General features: G+C 36.3%; 1 protein-coding gene across 1 annotated transcript in view; it reads right to left on the minus strand.

The window, feature by feature from the left end:
* Positions 1 to 22,705, minus strand: part of LOC134651005 (proline-rich protein 22) — a 152,469-nt gene that overhangs the window by 124,279 nt on the left and 5,485 nt on the right. The gene's annotated exons all lie outside the window — the stretch shown is intronic.

The following is a 22,705-nucleotide window of genomic DNA, read 5'->3' on the forward strand; positions in this document are numbered from 1 at the left end:
CGAAAGGGCCCAACGCTCCGTTCTAAAAGTGATGCTCAAAAAATCCTATCGGTTTCCAACCTCTGATCTCTACGCCCAAGCTCAAGTTTTAACCGTCCGACAGCTTTTCATACACAAAATCTGTTTATACACACACAAAGTCTCTAAAACACTGCCTTTATATAACACCTTAGTTAAAAAACGCATTTTCAATCTACCAATTCCCGAAGTACGTTCCTCATTTGGAAAACGTTTTGGAGATCGCATCAGAGTGACAACTTACAATTCCATACTTAAACAGTGTAACCTTAGATCTAGCACCACCATAGAAGCAAAAAATCTCTTATTTAAATTCTTAAGTTCTCTTAGCTATGCCGAGACAGAAGCTATGTTAGATAGTGTACTTTAAAATTAATGTATACATAAGTACTTAACTATATATAATATAGTTTACTTTCTTTGTGATGCAATATGATTGTTAGTTATAAGTTTATTTTGCCAAAAGCTGGACTTTATGTTAGTAACTATCATTCTGTTGGTTAAAATGTATTCCTGGTACACCGCGACACAGGCGAAGCCTAGTGCGGAGACCCCGCCACACTCTGTAATTTGTATTTTTGGAAATAAAGATTATTATTATTATTATTATTATTATTATTACCTTAAGTCTACAAGACGCAATATGTTACTGGAATATCGATCAAAATGTGTTCGAAAGATTTTTTTTAGTATAAGGTGATATTGGTGATAATAACAGAAATGCATTAAAAGTTTAAAACATAGAAGCTCAAATCTGCAGAAGGTCTTATTTTCTTAACAACGAAATTGAGTTCTTATTATTATGAACACTTCGCCTTGCTCCCACTACGCTTACAATGACCTCAGCTTCTGACTGTAAACTGGCACTGGGACTAAAGACTACAATACAACCACATTTAAGTATAAAGACAAGTAATTCCTTGTCACGTGACCATACATTGTTATCGATACGGTAACGGAAACGGACATTACGTTATTAACTTTATGTTAATGCTTGTGAACATTACAAACGATTCGACGTAACCTTGCGGCTGATAACAAAACAAAGAAATTACACTCATAAAGCAAAACCCAACTATGTATTCCTAAGCATATAATTTAACGACACTTATAACAAATATGAGTACCTACGTTTATATCGAGAGAACAAAAGCCAATAAAGGCAGTTAAGCGAAAGGAAGGACAAGAAACTTTTTTTTTTCACGATTCCCACGAAAGGAGCACGCGTAGGCGCATGTGTCATCTCCTTCTGGCACAAGCTTTTTAAGAGGATGAACTGCTCTGATGCACACGTGGCTGAGATAGAAAGGAGTCCTGGCCTGTTATTGACAATTATTAACGACCATTCACTTCATTTCAACCAATATGTGTGTGAGCTCTATCGGAAAGAAAAAATCTTCACAGATCGCTAATTGTCTAATCCCAACTACATATGCAATGCAAAATCATCGCATACAGTACCTATATATGTAGTTGGGATTAGATAGTTCAAAACCGGACCTATTTTATCCGGCAACATAGCACACTAGTCAAAAGTCAAGGCTTTTCGATAAGCGCTTGTAAAAACATACGACTCTTGCCACGCTTGCTTAGACACTTGTACTAATGTAACTTGTAACACTACAGTTTATATTTTTTAAATGGCCTTTGGCGAGTGTTTAACAAGTTATGGGAACAACAGACCCACAAAGCAGGTTTTGTCCAGTCAGAGAACGGGATCAAGGTTTCAGCACTTGTTACTAATATGCCTCAAGGATCCAACAATAAACGAAATTATGGCATTGCACTTACAAAATTAATAAAAGGAACCAACCCATCATTGCAGTCATTATGAAAACAATAAATTCGACAACTACTTGAAATTTTCGTTTTACCGCGCCTATTAACCTTGAGTATGCTATAAACGAAATTACAGCTAACAATGTGAACGGTGCCATAACAAGTACATAACCATATTATTACGAAAATAGTCGTAAGATTCAGTTGTTTATTGTTCCCACTCGATTTTGAATAGCAGGTAAAAGGCAATTGTGTTCTGTAAGCAGTGGACGCAAGGGATGATTATAATGATAGAAAACGGATTCTCTAAGGACCGTCCCGTGTCAACCCGCTGGTCCAAAAGTAGCGAAAAATATTTATAGGATACCTAATTTACACTCAAAGAGGTTTGCTCTAGAGACATGCAACAGTTAGTTTTACAAGTATAAATAATAAACTTAGCAATACCTACTATACTGTATATAAAGTAACAACTTAGAAATATAATAAAGTCTGAAGAATTGTTTGACATGATGCTAACGGCAGCTTTGGGCATCGGCAGGGTGTTCATCCACACAACCTAGAACCTAAATGGTCGCGTACTGTGCGGTTTAAGAGGAATTTCCTCCCGCGGACGCTCCGGCTGTGGAATGAGCTCCCTTCCGAAGTTTTCCCGAGGGTCTACAGTACGGGGTTCTTCAAAAAAGGAGTGTACAGGTTTTTAAAAAGGTCGGTAACGCGCATGTAACACCTCTGGAGTTGTAGGCGTCCAATAGGCTACGGTGACTGCTTACCATCAGGCGGCCCGTATGCTTGTTTGCCACCGATGTGGTATTAAAAAAAAGTCCTTTGGCAAATTTAATTGAAAACATAATTGAGGCCTGTTTTTCGAATGCGAAATTAACAAATTAGTTTAGTACTTAGTTAAATTGTCTACGCACAACAATAGGAACATACATTTGCCTTCTGTTTTTGTAGTCATTTGCGTTATGACAATAGACTGATTGACTGGTAGTCGCCATACATGTATGTATTACTAACAGGTAGGTTATCATTAGCAGCATTACAACGATGAACTCAAATTTAGGTCAATTTTAGAGCCACCAAATGCTCAAAACCGAAGACTAATAGGTTAATCAAGCATGTGGCAGAACGGCGAAGCGAAACTCCGCATCAATAGCAAATTCCCTCCTCAATAAAGGTTTCATTGTGTGTGTATTTTGGGATACAGTGCGAAGGGCACAATTTCTATAGCAGGTAGAGGCATCCCTCGTCAAATGACGACCGCCTTACAACTAACCACACAACACACGTGTTCGTCAATGCAATAAATCAAAAGGTTCTATATAGTACATGGAATACGATCCTTTACACAAAGAACGGGCGAGAGCGAGTTTACAATGAAGAAACTTTAGCACGAGCAACTCAAACGAATCACGGTCAACCGGGACATTTATCTCATTTAGACACATTTTGTGAAATTGAATGAGATCTTTACATTTGTATCACCAGGTGGCCTAGCATGAGTTTCGTTCTCGCGCGCGACTCCATACATCTAGCGCGACTTCAAGTATGAAGTCGCGCGCGAGAACGCAGCTCATGCTAGACCGCCTGACATTACCAGACACCTCCGCCTGAGTCATTCCCTTAACGCAAACCGGTTCCAATGTAAAAAAATGATGCGTCGAGCTGGGCCTGAGTTCCCGTAGCTCGGTGATCATTTTTTACAAGCAAACCAGGTTAAATGTGATCTTTGTACGCGTAGTCGTTATGGCTTACCGTTCTCGATGTTGCTGTTAAGCCGTATCCAGACGAGCTGGGCAAATCGACCGATTTGATCAGGAAAATAATTGGCGCCAATCTCATCTAGCGTCCACACGTACACAATTTAATCACCAATTTGCATTCCATAGGTACTAACTTCGAAAACTGGCATTTTTGTGTCCGCACCTGCTGATTTGATCGGGGAATCAAATTGGCGTTTGCGTCCGCACGGCCTGATTCGATCGGACAATTTCATCAGATTGGCGAAAAATTGTCTCGTCTGCACTCCACTAATAACTGAAGTGCCTAGTCGAAAATTCGATTGCAGAAAATTTAATAAAGCACGTGTATTTCTATACTGCTCAACGACCTATAATCGATAAACACAACCGACCCTTTGACTTTGAACTGTGACTTTCAGATTCGTATTTCGTATTAAATATGCGTAATCGGGAGTGTAGATATATTTTGGTTCAGCAGAACATTGACTCGGTACGCATTAAAATAAGACCGCAGGGCCTGTCGGCCTGACCTGTGCGCTGCGCCATGCCATGTGCAAGTTTTTGTTGTGTTTGTGTGCACCGAGGTAACCGTAGGCTGCGCTGGAGTGCATGTACACTCGTATCGAGTTGTAACCTGTTCAGTGCGGCTGAATGGAGAGTGGCACAGGAGGTAAGCTACTTTCTACCGGTCGCTCTACAAGCTCCACGTGATGTTACTGTTTACTAAACTCCGACAGATTCTGTGTTTTGCTTATATTAGCTGACATATAAACACGATGTGTTGTAAGACTTGTAAGCAAGTTGCAAACCTACTTGCAATAGCGTACTGACATTTCCATAAAATTAATGGCGGGTTCACTGAAGACATGCTGAAGACAACTATCTACTCGATTGTTCGTTTTAATCTTTAGTAGTAGTAGTAGTAAACTCTTTATTGTACAAAAAGATATATTAAAAATAACAAAAAAATAGTAAGAAGTACAAAGGCGAACTTATCCCTTTGAGGGATCTCTTCCAGTTAACCTTTGAGTAGATGAGAAGAGAGACTGATAAGAGGGTGACAAATGCAGCAAAATGTACAACAAGGTACCAGAAAGATAAATGATATAAATACATACAAAATTTATAGGACAACCATACATATATTACACAAAAAGGAAAGGGGAAAATACACTAAACTTTACACTACATACTGAACTTAAGTGAAAGAATCTTCATATTTTCGTTACAAAGCAAAACAAACATAACAATTAGTAGATAGGTAAGTACGTATTGTAATGTGTATTTTGTTTAGGTAAGCACATCTGACTTGTCTTAAACTCCCACTACCTACATCTGGATTGGAGACAGATTGATATTCATAAGGCTTTATTCAAATCAAATTAAATGCGTTAATATGAATACATGCGCATAATATATAATACATTCGTAATATTAATATTGTTAACTCTGTTCCCAATATCGTAAATCTCGTAGCTACAAATATCGTTCATACAAGTGTACATACACTTTGGCATCGTTTTATTAGATTGAAGGTGGATAAAATATACAAGGTTAGAGTCGATAAAAATCTTCCTAGAAATAGGAAATGAAACATTGTTATTTTGTTCCAGTAAGTTATTTTGTAAGTCAGTTTTATAGTAAAACCTTGTAGACACCTTCCGTTGGGATTTTCGCGAGTAAATAGAGCACTTACGTATATACATATTTTGATACTGTACAAGTGTAGAATAAACGTCAAATGTAATAAACAGACCTCGAAGTTAACATAGCATTGACAGTTAAGTCAGACTGATACTCATTCTCAGTCAGTGATTTCACCCAGGGGGACGATTTTTGAATTTCGATCGCTCGATTTCGTCACTCGAAAATCGGTGGAAAACGGCGAAATGCTGATTTTTCAAAAAAAACGAGCGATAGAAATTTGGAATATAGTGGTATTGACCACTCGATTTCAATTCTATTAATAGAATTTAAATGCCTAGCAGTGGAGATATTATTGAACGAAATACACGAAATCGAACGGTCGAAATTCAAAAATCGGCCCCCTGAAATGCTTTTGTAAACATCTTAAGCATTCGTATCTAAGTACCTATATAATTTAATATTTAAATTATAAATAAAACGTAATTATTATAATAGGTATTAGAATTTCATAGCTATGGCTATAAAGGTATTAAATATCAACACTGATCTGCATACATCAAGGTAAAGTGTACATATTTTTGGCATTTGTCCGTATTAAAAAGGGACTAAGGTCTTGACACATGCGCACGCATATTATGCATTACCTATGCTACCCGTCTCACCTGTCTGTAGGTGAAACAGCTTAAAATAACTGGAACGTAAAATCAAAAAGAGACTCCGCTCATTAAAAATCGTAATAGGTACATATACCAATACCAAATTTATATAATGAGATCTGATTTAAGCCTGATTTGGGGTTCTTCGACTGGATAAATAAATTATAACGTATTCCCGGTCGGAAATTTGGATCTCCCAGTTCCTAATAAGATTTGATCACATCTACAATTCCGGAAAATGGTGGCGATACAGGGTTACCTACCAGTGAGAGATTTTTGCCACAAACGTAAGAAAAGTAAGCCATTTGTGGAGAATGCAGATATAAAGTCTCGTACTAAATTTCAGATACCTACACAATTAATATAAAATTTATTTATTAATATTACTTAGGTACTCGTATAATATTTATAACAGAAACTATTATCTACAAGGACTTGTTTTAGCAGATAATAGGGTATAGATACAAACATTGATTTTAATACAATAACCAGACACAGACATATAATCACTAGTAATGATTCATTAAATTAGCTAATTAAATTTAATCCAAGGGGATAGAACTTCATGAATGTTGGTTAATTAATGCTGTTGACTCTACATTTATGAAGCGGGTATAAGCGAGGGGAAGTGACACAAAAGAGGGATGTCCAGTGTGATCTACAAATATGTATTCAATTCTTTACCCTATTCTGATGTGGCAGGCGGCGCATTTACATGTCATGACATAGCATTAGACGATTTTAGGTTAAAAACGTCAAGATTTTATTTTTTTTATTTTTGGGTTGGTTTGGTTTTTTAAAGTTTGCGTAAAGTACACCGTTTTAATAGACTGCATAGGTATATTAATTTATGACGTCACGAACATAACGTATAGATAGCACTTGGGACCCCTTATTTAATATAGACTCAATGGGTTTTATATTTTATTATTTACTTTGGCGATTGCAGCACCTATTTTTAAAATAAATACTTAATAGGGATCAATCCTACAAAAAACATTTTTTTAAGTAATTTAGGTAAGTACTCTATCTAGCCAGTTGCCAGTCTAGCCCCAAAGTACGATAATATGTTTACAAAATAAACTTGAATCGATACTTTGTACACTCTAAATAAATATACGATAACCATATTTATCAGCCTTTATCCTTCTCACACGTGTTCAAACTTCTTAAAAATCGATTTCCAACGCTGTCTGGTACAAGCGCAGTTAACCGACGCGTTTAAAACTGACTCGTTAATTGAATTCTAAACTTGAATACACTTCACCTCATTTGCGACACAAAAGTTAATTAATTTGAACCGCTCGTGAGCACTAGTACAAGTCGATATCAACGTAGACACACAGAACACATACGCTTAGCAGTACCTAAGTCGTTTCTACAACTTAGAGCTTGTCCTGGCTACAGTTAGGTATTGTAGTCACTGCTACGACGGCATGAACAGACAGATGGCATTTTCGCGTTGTGGAAATTTTTCAGATATAGCACCAGGAAGAAAGTTGCAAATTTTTGTGTTTTTGTCATCAATTGACCAAGGTTGCACTTTATTAAAAACACAGTAGGATGTGAAAAGAGCACATGGTACCTACCATACCTTTTTCCGAAATTTATAACTAGCGCCCTAGCTTATTAATGTGATTATGCTTCTGAAGCCCAGCTCACTCAGCTATCAGGTATCCACTAGGTATTTAAAATAGGTACTCACTTTTTATATTTTTATAAGTGCTGTACTATTGAGCTCTTGTATTTAGAGACTGTACTTACTGTATACAAATAGTACTGTGGCGATACAGCGTCTGCGGTGACTGTTACAAGGATCTGATACTTTCGTACATTTACAAAGTTCAATATATTATAAATACAGCTATTAGACTTCTCTTGGTAATAAAATTTAGTATGAGGATTCTGTTAATTGATTGGTTACTGTTATTACGAGTAGGCTACAATATCCAAGGGCTTGGGCCTTCAAAATGTATAAAGTAATTAAGTTATTCATATTCAATCTAAATAGCAAACAAATTTACTCGGTTAAGGAAGTTATGGATACCTAACAACATATAATAATGGGACTCATATAAACAGTCTTGTCCCTATCCCATCCGAACCCACGGGAAAATCAATAAAACAATAGCATAAAACATTACGGACAATGAAAATAAATTGAAATCTAACATTTTCAAATTTGAATCTTAATGCTCAGGCATACGTTCTATGCGGCATAATAGTATACATTATAATCCATGGTACCCCGCAATTAATACGAACATAAATCACAGGATAGCCGCCATTATGTTCTATTGTAGTGGATAGCATTACAACGATCCTATACCAGTCCTGGCGGTGCACGGTGCTGTTACGCGAGCGAGGACAAGTTGAGTCTGTAGAACTAATTTAACGTGACCTCGAGATCTGTGTCATCTATGGGTGAGGGAGCGCATTCAAACTGGTTAGCTTGAGCCTACCTCGCACTCACTCGAGTTCGATAAGCAATTTGAATGACACGCTTGTATTCCCATATCGAACCCGGCAACTTACAATTTATGGAATCCAGTCCGTGTATGATCTCGAAATTCGTTAACCACCGTATATAGTTGGAGATCACACGTACACTGGTTCGCCTGAGGCATGACAATACGAAACAGTACAAGTCGAGGGGGAAGTTTTATTCACACGATACGTTAAAATGAAGCATTTTTGGCACGTGTTAAGTGGACTTTTTATTATTCTGCCCAAAGACTACAATCATATGAGCACACGCGTCAATTACCTATTACAATGAAGATTTTTTATAGAATACAATACATTTTGATATGGTTCTGACGTTTGACATTTATGTAGATTTTAAAACTGTACAATTTCAAGTTTCTTTTCACTATTCTATTTTTTCTATAATAAAAGGTTTATTTTTAGACATAAAAACACGTAATCCTAAGAAGTTTAACATTCCCTTAAAATACAGTTACAAAATTACGCGTATGCATCCATTTAGATGACACGATGAGACACACGTCAATATCACATACCGTTACTTTGTACCTAAAGTATTCAAAGTCCCATACCTAATAAGAAACTTCATAAACAGTGTTCTACATACATTGGCAACTAAATAAAGGAAGAGCATTTGAATATTGAATACAATGACACATCGCGAACTGGTGAATAATACGAGTCAAAGGTCGTCCGTATCGACACTGTTTATAAAACAACGTTTTCGATTTCAATACCAAATTAGATAAGGGTCATAAGTCCCCAAACAGAGAGTACGATAGTGTTTCTGTCGAAAATAGAACATTTTATTTGCCTATGGAAAATAGAAGTGGCGAGGCAAAGAAGTGGCGAGACGTCCATAGAACACCATTGCTTAAGTTTAAACTACACTAATTTACACTAACTTTATTCGCATCGGCTACCTATTAGCTTATTTTCATTTTCAGAGCACCAGCTTTACACTAAACGAATATAGATACGTCTTAAGATAATTTGTAAGAAACTGTCAAATTTTAAACGAGAGTTGTATGTAAGAGGTTGTGCGGTCTTCCAAAGTTCATCAAAAATTATTATGCAACCATCAGAGTTATGGCAATAACTGTCAAAGCGAGCCCTTTTAATAAATTGAAGGGTCCAAAGCGTTCAAAACAACTGTCGGGGACACGCAGGGCACGGGGCACGACAATGCCAGCGGTTTCCATTAATCATATTATGTACCTAATAGAAATACCCCTAAACTGTAACGAAGTTTATCTATAATTGAAATTATGAATAGGCAAAAAATTAAGCATCTGTTTATATTTGTATTGAATGTATGAAGGTTTTGTTCGACCTGGCATAAATTAATTAGATATCCTTTATTGTTACGTAGGCGTAACTCAAATCCTACTAAGAGGTACAGTCAGCCAAGAAAGTGGTCTACCACTTTTCGACTCTATCATCTGATTGATAGTCGAAAAGTGGTAGACCACTTTCTTGGCTGACCGTACGTATTATAAATAGGTACCTAACGTACGTTTGATTTTAAGTATGTAGAAGGGGGAAGAGATATGGCACAAAATGTCAATTTTAAAAGTCATATACATAAAAAAAAATAAAAATCGTTTATTCAGATGAAATAAACCCTAACATACATATTTTTTTCTTCTGCCAAACTGCAGGACAGTTTGTTGGCAGAGGGAACTCCCTTAAAACATAGATGGGTAAACTTAGCTAATTGCCTAATTAATTGTTAACAGTAGGTACATCTTATTGCTTATGGTGGTAACTGGTATGGTATGGTGGTGGTCGTACCTATTTATAAAACCACTACTATTTCATTTTAAAATTTTGTATTTTTTCTCATAACTCAAGCTTTTCTTATTACGTTTCGATTGCATAAAAACTGACGACTGTTTGAACTAGCGTTTTCATCAAAATCACTAATAGTTTTAATACGGCGTAATAATTACCGAGAGATCATTACGAACATGATTATGAACGTAATTCCGCAAACTCTGTTTCACGAGTGATCGGAAGCAAGCGGCAGCATGTTTTCTACTCAGTACTTTCAAAATGCCGTAACAGCCTAAAAGATTCTATGGCACTAAATTTCTTTATTCGCTAGCTAGGCAGTTTTATTATTCTGTTTTTAAAACCATTCTTCGATGCGATTGCGCCGCTGAATAATGTCTTTTGAACTCGTTCCGCTTTATGAAGCTCTCGACTATTTTACGATTTATTTGCAAGGAATCAATACCGACGGCGAGATACAGCGCTTTCATTCAACGTTTAAAATTGATATGCAGTCCCAGCAACGGTAGCAAGATCGCATTTATGTCTGATATAAAATAGATACAGTTGTGTGCAATATAATAGCAGTGATGAAGATTGTCATAGACTTTTTGAATCTAATTAAACAAGCAGTCACAAGTAAAATGAAAATTAGGGGAACACTATAACTTTAGATCAATTATATGGGATCTTTTTTATCGTCGATCGTCTTATAGAAAGGTTAATTTTTTTCTGGGTGACATAGGTTTAGATGTAAAGCTTTGATTGGAAATAATAGGCAAAATACTAAGTTACAATAATATTACACAATTGTATTTTTTTCGTAGGTGTTACGTTTTTATAAGAATTTCCGCCAGGTAGTAAAAAAGCCATTTTTTTCTAAGTCGTTTCATTGCACTAAAACCTACGTCACGTTTTATTTTGCGGTTGTAGATATTTAAAAAACACGCTGTATAACCTCCGCTATTTACGATACAGTAGTTGTTCGAGTACAAAGAACACAATTAAATAGAAAACGTTAAACGGCGTTAAAAGCTACAAACATTAAATTTCGACATAGAAATCTTTACTAGCGTAGAATAGAACGTACATGGCACAGCCTATGAAACTTTCGATACGCTAGAGCGAATGAAATCAGTCATTAATGAAGAAGAAATAAGAACCTAAACAGCCGCAAGAGATAATGTTGCATGCAAAGTGCACGATCGTGGGTCAGCCGCACCGAGGTCACTGAACGAAATGTCAGACAGCCGGATCCGTTTCACTGGGTATTTGAACGTTATCAAACCATACTAATATAATATTTATTACTCTTAAGTTGAAAGCAAATTGTTTTATCAAGGAGTGGTTACCTATTTGGTCTAAACTACGTCTAAACTAAAACAGGGAGAATATGAGTATCGTTAAGGATCGGTAATCATTGGACGAAAGAACAATGAAGCTATAGGTGGTTGTAAGTACCTAATTACTTACAATAAATATTTATTTGTAAACAAAAGCGACGAGTATTCTTAATTTAAAATCATTAAGTACGGCACTAATCTGTATTAGTATCATTATCAAGCCAAAAAAGCCTGCAAACAAAATTAGGTACTGACATAAATGAGCTGAAGACATGTTGTTGCACAGACTTGAAGGCATTAGTAGCTTTAAGTATTTACCTGCCTCTTAGTACTTAGTACAAGAGGCTCTAAGCTCTAGACTACCTCCTCAAAATACCTCTAGTAGCTGCAACTATCATCTGCAAAGGTGCTGTGGCCAATGATGAGTAGGTACTTAGTATACAAGCATAAGTATTAATGTAAGATCCAAAGTAACAACTAAACAACATAAAACCTGATAATATGTTATATATATTGGTAATAATTATCTATTACCAGTATTACCAATAGGTACCAATATATATACCAAGGTACCTATATTGCGTGATTAAGCGCGTAGCTTTACTCATAAGTAAATCTGTGGTTTCATACAATTTCCCTAAACAATCGTCGTCGGTCATTGCACTAAGAGTTCATCTCTAGACACATTAGAAGAGGTTTACAAAGACCTATACGATTTCAAATGATTTCCCCATAATAGTTTCAGTTCAAGGGTCGGCCATTACAGCTGACAATTTCACACGACGCGTGATTCCGCGCTGACCCCTCATCACTCGCGACGATAATTTACATAATGGCCTTGTGGATGACGGTGAAAGATGCCCATCGTGACGAATACGTCGCTCTAATGTTCTATTTGGGCGAAGTTCACATTATACACGATTCGTGCAGTCATTATAAATACCTGTGAATAATCAGTTCTTGGATTTTTTTTCGTAGGTCCCTCGGGGGGGGTCACTGGGAGTGTAAATTCAAAAAGTAGACTGAATCAAGCTCCTGTGTATATTCAAAAACGGTTTTTCTTGAATAACTCGGCCATTTTTGATTTTACAGTAACTCTACAAGTTTGGTCCTCACAATTTTTCTTCTAGGATCGATATCTTGGAAATTAAAGGTGGGAACCAATATTGTTCAGAATTTGATTCTCTACAAGTTAAGTCCTCTTCATTTATGCCGTAAAGTTGAAAATAAACGAGATGATGAAAATATTTTGAATTTGTCGCTTTTTTCAAATTTACTTTCCAAAACATCGAACCTAGAAGAAAAATTGTAAGGAGCAAACTTGTAGAGAATCAAATTTCCTACAATTTTTGTCCTCACGGTTTTACTGTAAAATCAAAAATGGCAGAGTTATTCAAGAAAAACCGTTTTTCGAATATACACAGGAGCCTGATTCAGTTAATTCAGTATACTTTTTGAATTTACACTCCCAGTGACCCCCCGAGGGACCTACGAAAAAAAAAATCCAAGAACTGATTATTCACGGGTAGGGTCGGTTTTTTGGATATAATGACTGGACTAGATTACAACGACGAAAGTTTCCGAATGTATCTTTCAAATGAATTGTTTATTTTTTTCTTGAAACTTGTCAATACTCCGGTGATAATGTTAATATTCACAAGATATTAATTAAATACTCATATCGGTCGAATTATGTGAGGTTTTCATTACGGCTAGTACAATTTACGTCCGAAACGGAAGAATACTTAGGAACATTTCGTAACCTACTTCGGATTTAGAGTTCTATCAGTAAATACGTGACACAACACAACCACTTTGTTAACAAAGCACTTAACGTACTTAAATGAAAGTGTTTAATGTGCTATTGTGTAATGCAACCTATTTGTCCGAATAATGCCTACAATGGAAATATATGTAGCATGGTTCTTCTTTCTTAGTGCTTTATGTCGGAAATGTTATCGTGTGGCGTAATGTCTGACACGACAATGATACGACTGTTCATCATACTTATTGTCTAGATACACATTAAAGTAAAGCATAATGTTGATAATTTCGATATATGTACATATATGGAAGTTCTAGGAAATAAAATAGATACCGCGATACTAATTTTCTACCATAAGTATGTAAACAGGCCCCCCCCTTACCCCCCTTCAAAACCCACCCTCGAAATAACACACACACACACAATTAATGAGCTATTTAGGGTTTACTTTACATTGTACATTTCATACCGTTAGTATTGATTGACAAACAAATTACCTGGAACCTTAAATGAATCTACAATTCAATTCTGCAGATCCAGGTACCAACTCTCTGAAGTTGGCGTGTTTTAGGTGCTGCCTGCATGTTTCATTGGAAATTAAATACTACCATTAACTTTCAATTAACAATAATTTGTATTGTTTGTAGCATATATAAGCAAATTTGTATAAATAAGTATGAGTGTGATATACCTACATATAGGATTTTACTAGTTATCCTCAATTCCTCGTTTTGCAGTTATGGAATGTTCTTTTAATTTTGTCAACTTCTCTATTTACGTGAACTGTATCAGCATCGAAGTATTTGGTAAATTGATAATAATATAATATAGGTAGGTATGTATATCTATTTGTTTAAGTAATGAATGTTATTAAATCATAGGCATTACCAAAATCTTATTCAAAGGGATCCCCCAAACAGCGGACCACATAAATTGTATCGTGATTAGAGCCGTCTTCATTTTAACACTGTTTAATTGCCTATCTAATTAACTGTGTAATGAAACAATTGTGCGTAATGAGTCGTAAGATAAACAGTATAATGTTATCCAAGATATTTATTTGGTGCAACCGCATTCAATTAAAACATCCTAAGTTTCGATATTCAAATGCATTAACACTGCTTTGTAGTAATATCATATCAAGGCCAAGTAGGTAATTAATCAAAGTAAATGATTAATGAATATGTAGTATGTATAATATAAATGTGGTTAATCTCATCGACGATAATTAGGAGCAACATTGTTGATTTATACTTGGTTGAATGAACATTCAGATAAACTGCGGTAACTGAGCGCACTGGTTGGTCTGAGTTTGACGTATCTATTCCAAATTTAATGAATAGTTTGTTGTTAACCTCAATTACAGCGTTGTTTAAAACTTGTTTGTGATATCTACTATCTCTTTGACATTTATGTATGTTTAATTGTTGTTGCCCCAGATATAGCCGTTCTTGCGCAAACTACGAGTGACAAACATTATCCTGTCACAGAACCTATACAAGAGAGCCGAATATTCAACAACATAGTTCGATAACTGATAGCGTCTGTATTTTAGAGTAAACGAATATTAATATAAAATTTCTAGCCGGATTTAAAAAAATAAATGAAATTCTTCTATTGTAGACAATAGCGAAATGTTAAAATCGCGTGCCATATGTCAGCGGACACGGAACGCTCATTACTACTGAGGGCTTACCGCGAACCACGTTCGACGTGATGCCTCCCTGTCACACTTACGTACGAATTTACAAGTGCGACAGAGAGGCAACACGTCGAACGTGGTTCGCGGTAGGCCTTCTGAACAGCGAAACTAACGTGTCTGGCGTGCCCTACACTATTATCGTGCTTAAATGTTTATATCCAACGATGCACTGCAATCTAACTTTTAACGTGATTGTCTCGCTTAATAACAACTATTAGAAGTTATGTCTGTTAATTTAATCATTAATTTTGTAAGGAAGGAACTAATTGAGCAATCAACACACATAACCAAAGTATTTAGTTTCTACATCGTCGTTACCTTTTTACATCGTTTTTTCCTTTAATCTTTGGATCTGTATTGTAATTTAAGGAAGTTTAAAATAGTACCTAAGTATTTTAACTGAAGGGATGTTTACTCGTACAAAAACAACATAATTATTATAACTGCTTAGAGCGGTTGACACTTTTTGTTAATCGTTTCAGGTGTCAACCAGTGTAGTCAGTTATGTTGTTTTTGTAAACATCCCTTCAATTAATATAAACTTACTATTAATCCATAAATGTGTAAAAATTGTACCAGTAGTCCAGTATTTATTTTCTATTCCTCAATTATTTTCAATTACCAAACGTACAAGAAACATCAATTACATTAACGCAATTACGTGAAAAGAGTTCGTTTCTATAGGAATTCGATTAGAGTCGAGTTGACAAATCGCGAAGCCAGCGCGAACCTACATTCGTCGGCACTTTCACCGACCGCGACCGCAGCGCAGGCGACACTCGCGCGGAGATACTTTTGTGTTGAAAAAGAAATCCAGGTGATGCTTACCGCAATTTTATAAGATCGGAAAAATAATCTAAAAACAAACGTATAAAGGTCATGTAAAATTTTACGTGCTAAAGACTCGTAATTTGTTAGAACATTTAATTGCGAAATCCTAACAATTTTAAGACTCCTGTAGAATAAATAATGATCTTGTGTAATGGCAGGAAAGCGTTGATAATGGATCCTTTGAGGACGCCTTTGTCCAGTAATGGAAGTATTTCGGCTAATAGGTACTTACAACAAATAGACTAGAACTCCATTAAGTGCGCTATATGCTGATAAATGGGGCATTATCTATGAAAAGGGACCTTATTGTCAATGGCGCTTACGCCACACAGCGTCGCGCGGCATTGTATTTATATCGGAGCATCGTTAACAATTGCGTAAGCGCCATCGACAATAAGGTCCCTTTCATAGATAACGTCACAAATATTCCTTGATGCTAAAAAATAACCTCGTGTCGTATAGCAGAAACGAGACGACCAACTTTAAATGGAATTTTATAATTTCATAGTTGTTTTTCTAACGAATGCTAACAAATTGATTAATTAATATGTTGTTTGTACATTTCTAATTTATTTCCAGTGGCGTCTCTAGAATGTTAAACTCAGATTCTTGTGTTACTATGATTAAGCGAAACGATTTCCATATTTTATGAAAGTGTTATAAATTATATCTGGTTTTAAAATATTTAGGTACAACTACAAAAAGCTTGGTATAGCTTTTTACAATTTTAAGCAAAGCTAATAGTTGCTAAATTAAATCAGGTGTATCACACGAGTATCTTAAAATACATGCTATTAAAATCTGAAATAATTGTAAAAACTTGGAATAGTTATTTTCGATACAAGTGCGAAAAAGAAGAAATTACGAATTACCTATTCGCACGTGTATCGAACAACGTTTTACATATGGCACTTTAAAGTTTCGACATACGCACGAAAAGTGCTATGTTACGCACTAGTGCGGAAAAGTAGCCCCACTAAGGAAAATATGTATAAGTATCAGAAAAGGAAAAAAAACAAATTACATACAATCATCAACTCGCATCCAAATAGGCTGTTACTAAATATCGATATTACTGTAATGTATCTCTAAAAAACCTCATTTCTATTGTAGTCCCCACTAAATAAAATCACAAGCAATTTGTAACTAAACAATATCTATCTACGTCGGGATTTCACAACGCACGACCGCAACGACCAGCTATCATTCACAACACATTTATACTCGACTGTGAGCTCGACCATGATACTAACTTGACCTCTGGATTTATGACAGCTATGTAGAATAGGAGTTCAGACTTCTTCTAGCACATAGATACGTGGCCAGAAAGCATTATGAATAGGACAGTGCTCTATGCGAGACGCTTGCGTAATTTTAAGGTCATACAACTGAACCAACTAGTCATCGGCATATGGTGCTAATAGACTTTAAATAAAACCTAGGTCTACCATCTATCAAGGCCGAATCAATATGATGAAAGGTTGCTTGCTCTCAAAGGTATTTTGAAAATGAAAACGTTAGAATTTAAACTGTTATGAGACATACTAACATTGAATAATTTTACGGTTTAGACTCACTCGCTCACGGTTTAAATAAGTGAGTCTAAACCGTTAAATTATTCAATGAAAACGTTAGAGTCCAATTAAATTAACTTTGCACCGAGTTGAATAGAACAAAGTGTGGGGGTGTTATTATAAACGTCATATTTTCATAGAAATTGACATTAGTATTGACATGGACACATTTCTTATGTGCAAATACCATGCAGCTTGGTCCGACTCCATTCTGTGATAAAATTCTACTCATTTGTAGGTGTCAATATTGTTTTTTACCTCGGGTCGGGTTATGATCGGGTAGAGGCAACTGGCCGGTTACGGGAAAGACATTTAATGCATGATGGCATCAGTCCTAGTTACTCAGATAAGAGGGGGGATCATTTCACCTTGAGGGATCATTATACACGCATCTCCCCTAATCCTAGCTGACTGAGCCGAGAGTGCCGAGACTGCTTAAATAAGACCGGAAAACGAAGAGAAAAGAAGCTTTGCCTAGCAGTGGAACTCTCTAAGCTTTAAATAAATAGTAAACCTAATATATATTTCATTACAGGTTGGCAGATTTTTGTTCGTGGGTGCGGACAGACGTACAATGCGCTCGCAAATTGGATTGCATCGTCGACCGAAGTCGCAGTAATTGGCTGCTCGGCTAGCTCGGCCAACAGTCAGCCCCAATCTCTACTTGGTGCACCATTGAAATAATATTACGTAAAATGTGCTATTTTTCAAATAATTGTTTATCATTTGCCAGGCACAGTAAGACGCTGTAGGTATGCCAATGATAAGAAGTATTTTTAATAAATTAGTATGAGGATATTTTGGTACGAATAAAGCACTTGTGCAAGTCAAAATCTATATCTAGGAAAATTATAATGGGCGTCTGCGCGCGTATTTACTATTTAGATTGTTGGAAAGATTAGGTGCTATAAGTGTCAGTAGAGCGAAAAACAGCTCCAGTCGAAGCAGTACACTGCAATAGCGTTCAAATGACCATAAAAACTTGAAAAATGTGACAGAACTTCCAAGCACGAAGTAACTCAAAGTAACGGTTAAGTCAATCCACTTTCGTTTACTTACTTTAGTTTCCAATACAGTTTTTTTTCTAGCGAGTTTGGCGCAAGGCCCGTGCCATTAGGATGTTGGCGACGGGCCAGAATCGCGCGAGGTGTATGTTTATTTGTAAGCTTAACATTCAAGGAAGTGTGGAATCTTGGAATAGAACTCCGTTTTAGTATGGAATGATCACCCAGTTGTAGGGAAATGGGATTTTATACACGCGATAGGCCATTGATTATGAGAAAATTATGCGAGAAAAACAGCGCCGGCTCTTTTAACCGTCTCATCGGGCAAATGGAAGCGAGCGGAACATTGTATTTTATGATCAAAATAAGTTGGGTCAGTTCAAAATCGGCAGCAGCGTTCGGAATAAATATTTACGTAAAACATGTTCTCGTATTATTTTGCTGATTTACTTACCGTTAACCGTTGCTTTGCTAGCTATAGGTATTGCGATATTTTATTAAAAGATTGATAATGGATATAAAATAGGCCATGACATTTAATTACCAAGTTTTGTTAATAGCATTAATCATCAATGTGCCAGGCCATCAATCACTAATATGAAATCTGTAACAAAACAATTAGCTGATGTCTATACTTACTGATATTTTTAATTGATGATTGAAATATAACAGAGTTCATAATTTTGTCTATGTGTTTTGTTTCTACTAGATAGCAATATTTAATGTTGCATTAGTTTTAATCAATAACTTAATTACTATAATATACAAACAAATTGATCTCGGAAACAAATATATTTGGATTAAAATAACGCTCGCTTTGCAAACTCTGTTTTTTTTTTAATGCATCGCAGAAATTGCCGAGTCGTTCATTATTTATTCAAGGACGCTGACACTGGTAGCCAGTTTAACAGCAGTAATTTAGCTGTGATCTAGAATTCTAGAATATGACAATTCGCGGATGCGCGCGCGGCCCGTTTCTCAGGCTCGCGGTATTGACCGACAAACGCTTGGAGGACAGAGGGCCTACCGCGAACCACGTTCGACGTGTTGCCTCCCTGTCACACTTACGTACGAATTTACAAGTGCGACAGAGAGGCAACACGTCGAACGTGGTTCGCGGTAGGCCCTCAGGCTTGTAGCTACTGGGGCAATCTGGCCAAATTCGTGAGTGAATTCAAATTACAACGCGGTAGTCACGTGCCAGTAGGTACTGTTTCTTTTTTGGCGTGTGTTTGACAAGATTTCTACTCAAGGTGTTTTAGGGTACCGTTAAATATGCCTACTTTGCTCCCCACTGAGTAATAGTGTTCCAACAGTTTTTATATGCGAAATCTTTATCATAACCTCATTTACGTGTAACAACATGATAGTAGTAGTAGGTCTACTTTAAATCGGCATAGGTATATATCAACACAGCTACAAAAATTTAACGATTAAATTAAAGTTTCGAAGCAAAGTAGGCACATTTTACGATCTCTAAAAACTTAGTTAGTTAGTTAGTTAGGGGAAAGTAGTTAGGCTAGCATCACCTTGGATTTGTATTAAGTGCCTACTGTCCTGCTCATAAATACCTCCTGCATGACATTGGATCATTTATCGTTGAATTCGTAAGCAGACTGATAGGTAATAAATAAGATTAAAACTGTTTTTTATCCAAAATTCAACTCTGCGTAATAAGTAATCAAATAATGTTCGTCAAATTTTCTGAAATTATTTACGAGCGGCTTCGCACGGGTTAACAAATTATACATAAACCTACCTCATGAATCACCACTCTATCTATTTAAAAAATCCGCATCAAAATCCGTTGCGTACTTTTAAAGATCTAAGCATACATAGGGACAGACAGACAGCGGAAAGCGACTTTGTTTTTAAATTTTCTGAAAACACTTTAAATAATGTATAATATTGAACAGACTTGTGTTGATAATGCAGGTAGGTATCTAGGTATGTCATTCCTTTCTACATAAATAGATATTGTTTAGGAATCGCAATCATTATTTTGATTAACGGGGATTTAACATAAGTGGTTAAAATTCTACCTGAGGGACGGATTCACTTGGTGTTTATGTGATATTTAGTTTCTCTCTTTCACGAATATATCAGACCGAGCGAGATGCTTTGAAACTAACAGAAAAACATTTCGAATAAGTTTTTAAAATTGGATAGCACCTCCATCTAGGTGTGTTACTCGTATACTTCTTTAATTCAGTATGCCGGAAGTATTAATTGAGGAAAGCTTTTAAAAGATTTGGCATAAGTAGTTAATACCTAGGCATTTAATCATCCGTGTAAATTGGTTACTTTCCAGTCTTAAAGTTCTCAAAGGGCGACAATTTTTTTGCCTAACATTAAATCAGAGTTAATTAGTTTTCATTGGTTTAGACTTTCGTGAGGGAGGGTTCGGTTGAAGGATCACCTCCTTTTAATCAGGTATTAAGGCACGTAGCTGTTGCGAATCCGCATGCGAATGCTGTTTAGTAGGGCACAATGCAATGTAACATGCATGACATGAAACCAGCCAGCCTATTATGGATAGCTTTATCCATCTTTATCCACGTGATAAAATAACTGTCACTGTTTAAGAATGATTAGCGCTCCAAACTGAGCAAATTGGAGTATATCTTATTTTAATTAAATGTACCTACGTTTAATACGACTAATTCTAATTAAAATTTAGAAATGTCAGTCCTTACTGGAAGTAAATTAAATTCACTCCATTGAAATTAAATAGGTACATAAAAATAAGGTCAGAAGTAATGATCTTTTGTCTACTAAGAAACATGAGGTTGCTTAGATACCTACATTATTTTATTATTATTTATTTTACCCTTGAGTTCCTCGTTTCTAATTGTAAATATATAATTAGCATGAACTTTTGATAAACAAACATTGAAGATTGCTTTGCCTATACCTGAAACTCAATTAAACAGTCTTTCAACTTTCGCAAACATTAATAAAGCCTCAGCTTTATTTCGTAAAAGTTTTACACTTCTAATCCCTACCCACCGACCCGGCTCAGCCTACATGCTGCAACTTTCCACCATGTGCTAGCTAAACCAGTTTCTCGACAACTACTCCTACACTATGTACATTAACCTATACTCGTAGGTACAATCACTTTACCATTTTTATAAATTTATCACGTACGATTAAAACTAGTGTTTAATTATTTAGTAACGTTTGATTGTAGATAATAAGTCAGGTGCTGGTTATTACCAAGTAAAATTATGAAACATTGATAATATTATATCTTTCTACTTTTTGTTTTTCGGCTGTTGTTGGTGTTTCTTTCGACACATACATCTAACATAAAACTTTGACTTTATACCTCAGATAGGCAGGTAGATACTAAACTGACAGTTCGATTGCCCAAAATGTTCGTACTTTATCTGCCAGTCAATATTTTGACGCATATTTCACAATTAGACTTTTATATTTATACATTTTTGTAATTACTTATTAGACTTTTAATCAAGTTAATATTATTTGCACCAAATTTTAATGTTATATGTTAATTTTTTTTTATTTTATTCTAGAATAGTAGTATCATGTAAATTATTAGATATAAGATATAGTTATAAGATTGCTATGCCCTAACAGGGTTCATGTTTGATCCAGAAATGAAATACCTTAACACCTTGTAAAAAACAACATGAAGATGCAATAAATATACTGAATACTGAATACAGTTTAATAAAATTGGTACCTACCGAAGTATGATGATTGGGTAGTAAATTAATTGTTAGATACGTAAATATGGAATATGGACACAAGTGAAACAACCGGTAGCTAGTTATGCACTCGTTTATTGACGCATAGGTATCGTGGTGGGCGCAGCCACGCACACATGCAAGCATACGCTAGACGTATATATATCATCCCTCCACCTATTAAACTATTAATCCTATAACCTAATTTTCAAATTCGACATTAGTAGTATTTCTTAAAATCTATTTTGGGACGGGGACGCATCACTCTCCGTGTCTCGCCTGGAGGCGGCCTATTGTCGGATTCTGCCTCATGAAACTCCTCATCATCCTCGTTCATCTCTTCCTCCTCCACGGGGTGAGTAAGATGGCCTGACGCATTCTGGTGAGGCGATGGCAACATTATCGGTTGAGGCGGCGGCGGCGCTGGCGCCGACGGTGGTGGCGGCGGCGGCGGCGACGGTGGCGGCGGCGGCGGCGGCGGCGGCGGCGGCGGCGGTGGCGGTGTCGGTGGCGGCGGCGGCGGCGGCGGCGGCGGCGTTGGCGGCGACGACGACGTAGAAGTCGGCGTAGGCGGTGAATGCGTAAGTATATCGTGATCGTCATAGTCCCATACATTAGCATCTCCCAGGTGACCTTTATACAATGCTAATTGGTTTATATGTTTACGA

Source organism: Cydia amplana, chromosome 9 (genome assembly GCF_948474715.1).
Source record: "Cydia amplana chromosome 9, ilCydAmpl1.1, whole genome shotgun sequence".
Classification (NCBI taxonomy): domain Eukaryota; kingdom Metazoa; phylum Arthropoda; class Insecta; order Lepidoptera; family Tortricidae; genus Cydia; species Cydia amplana.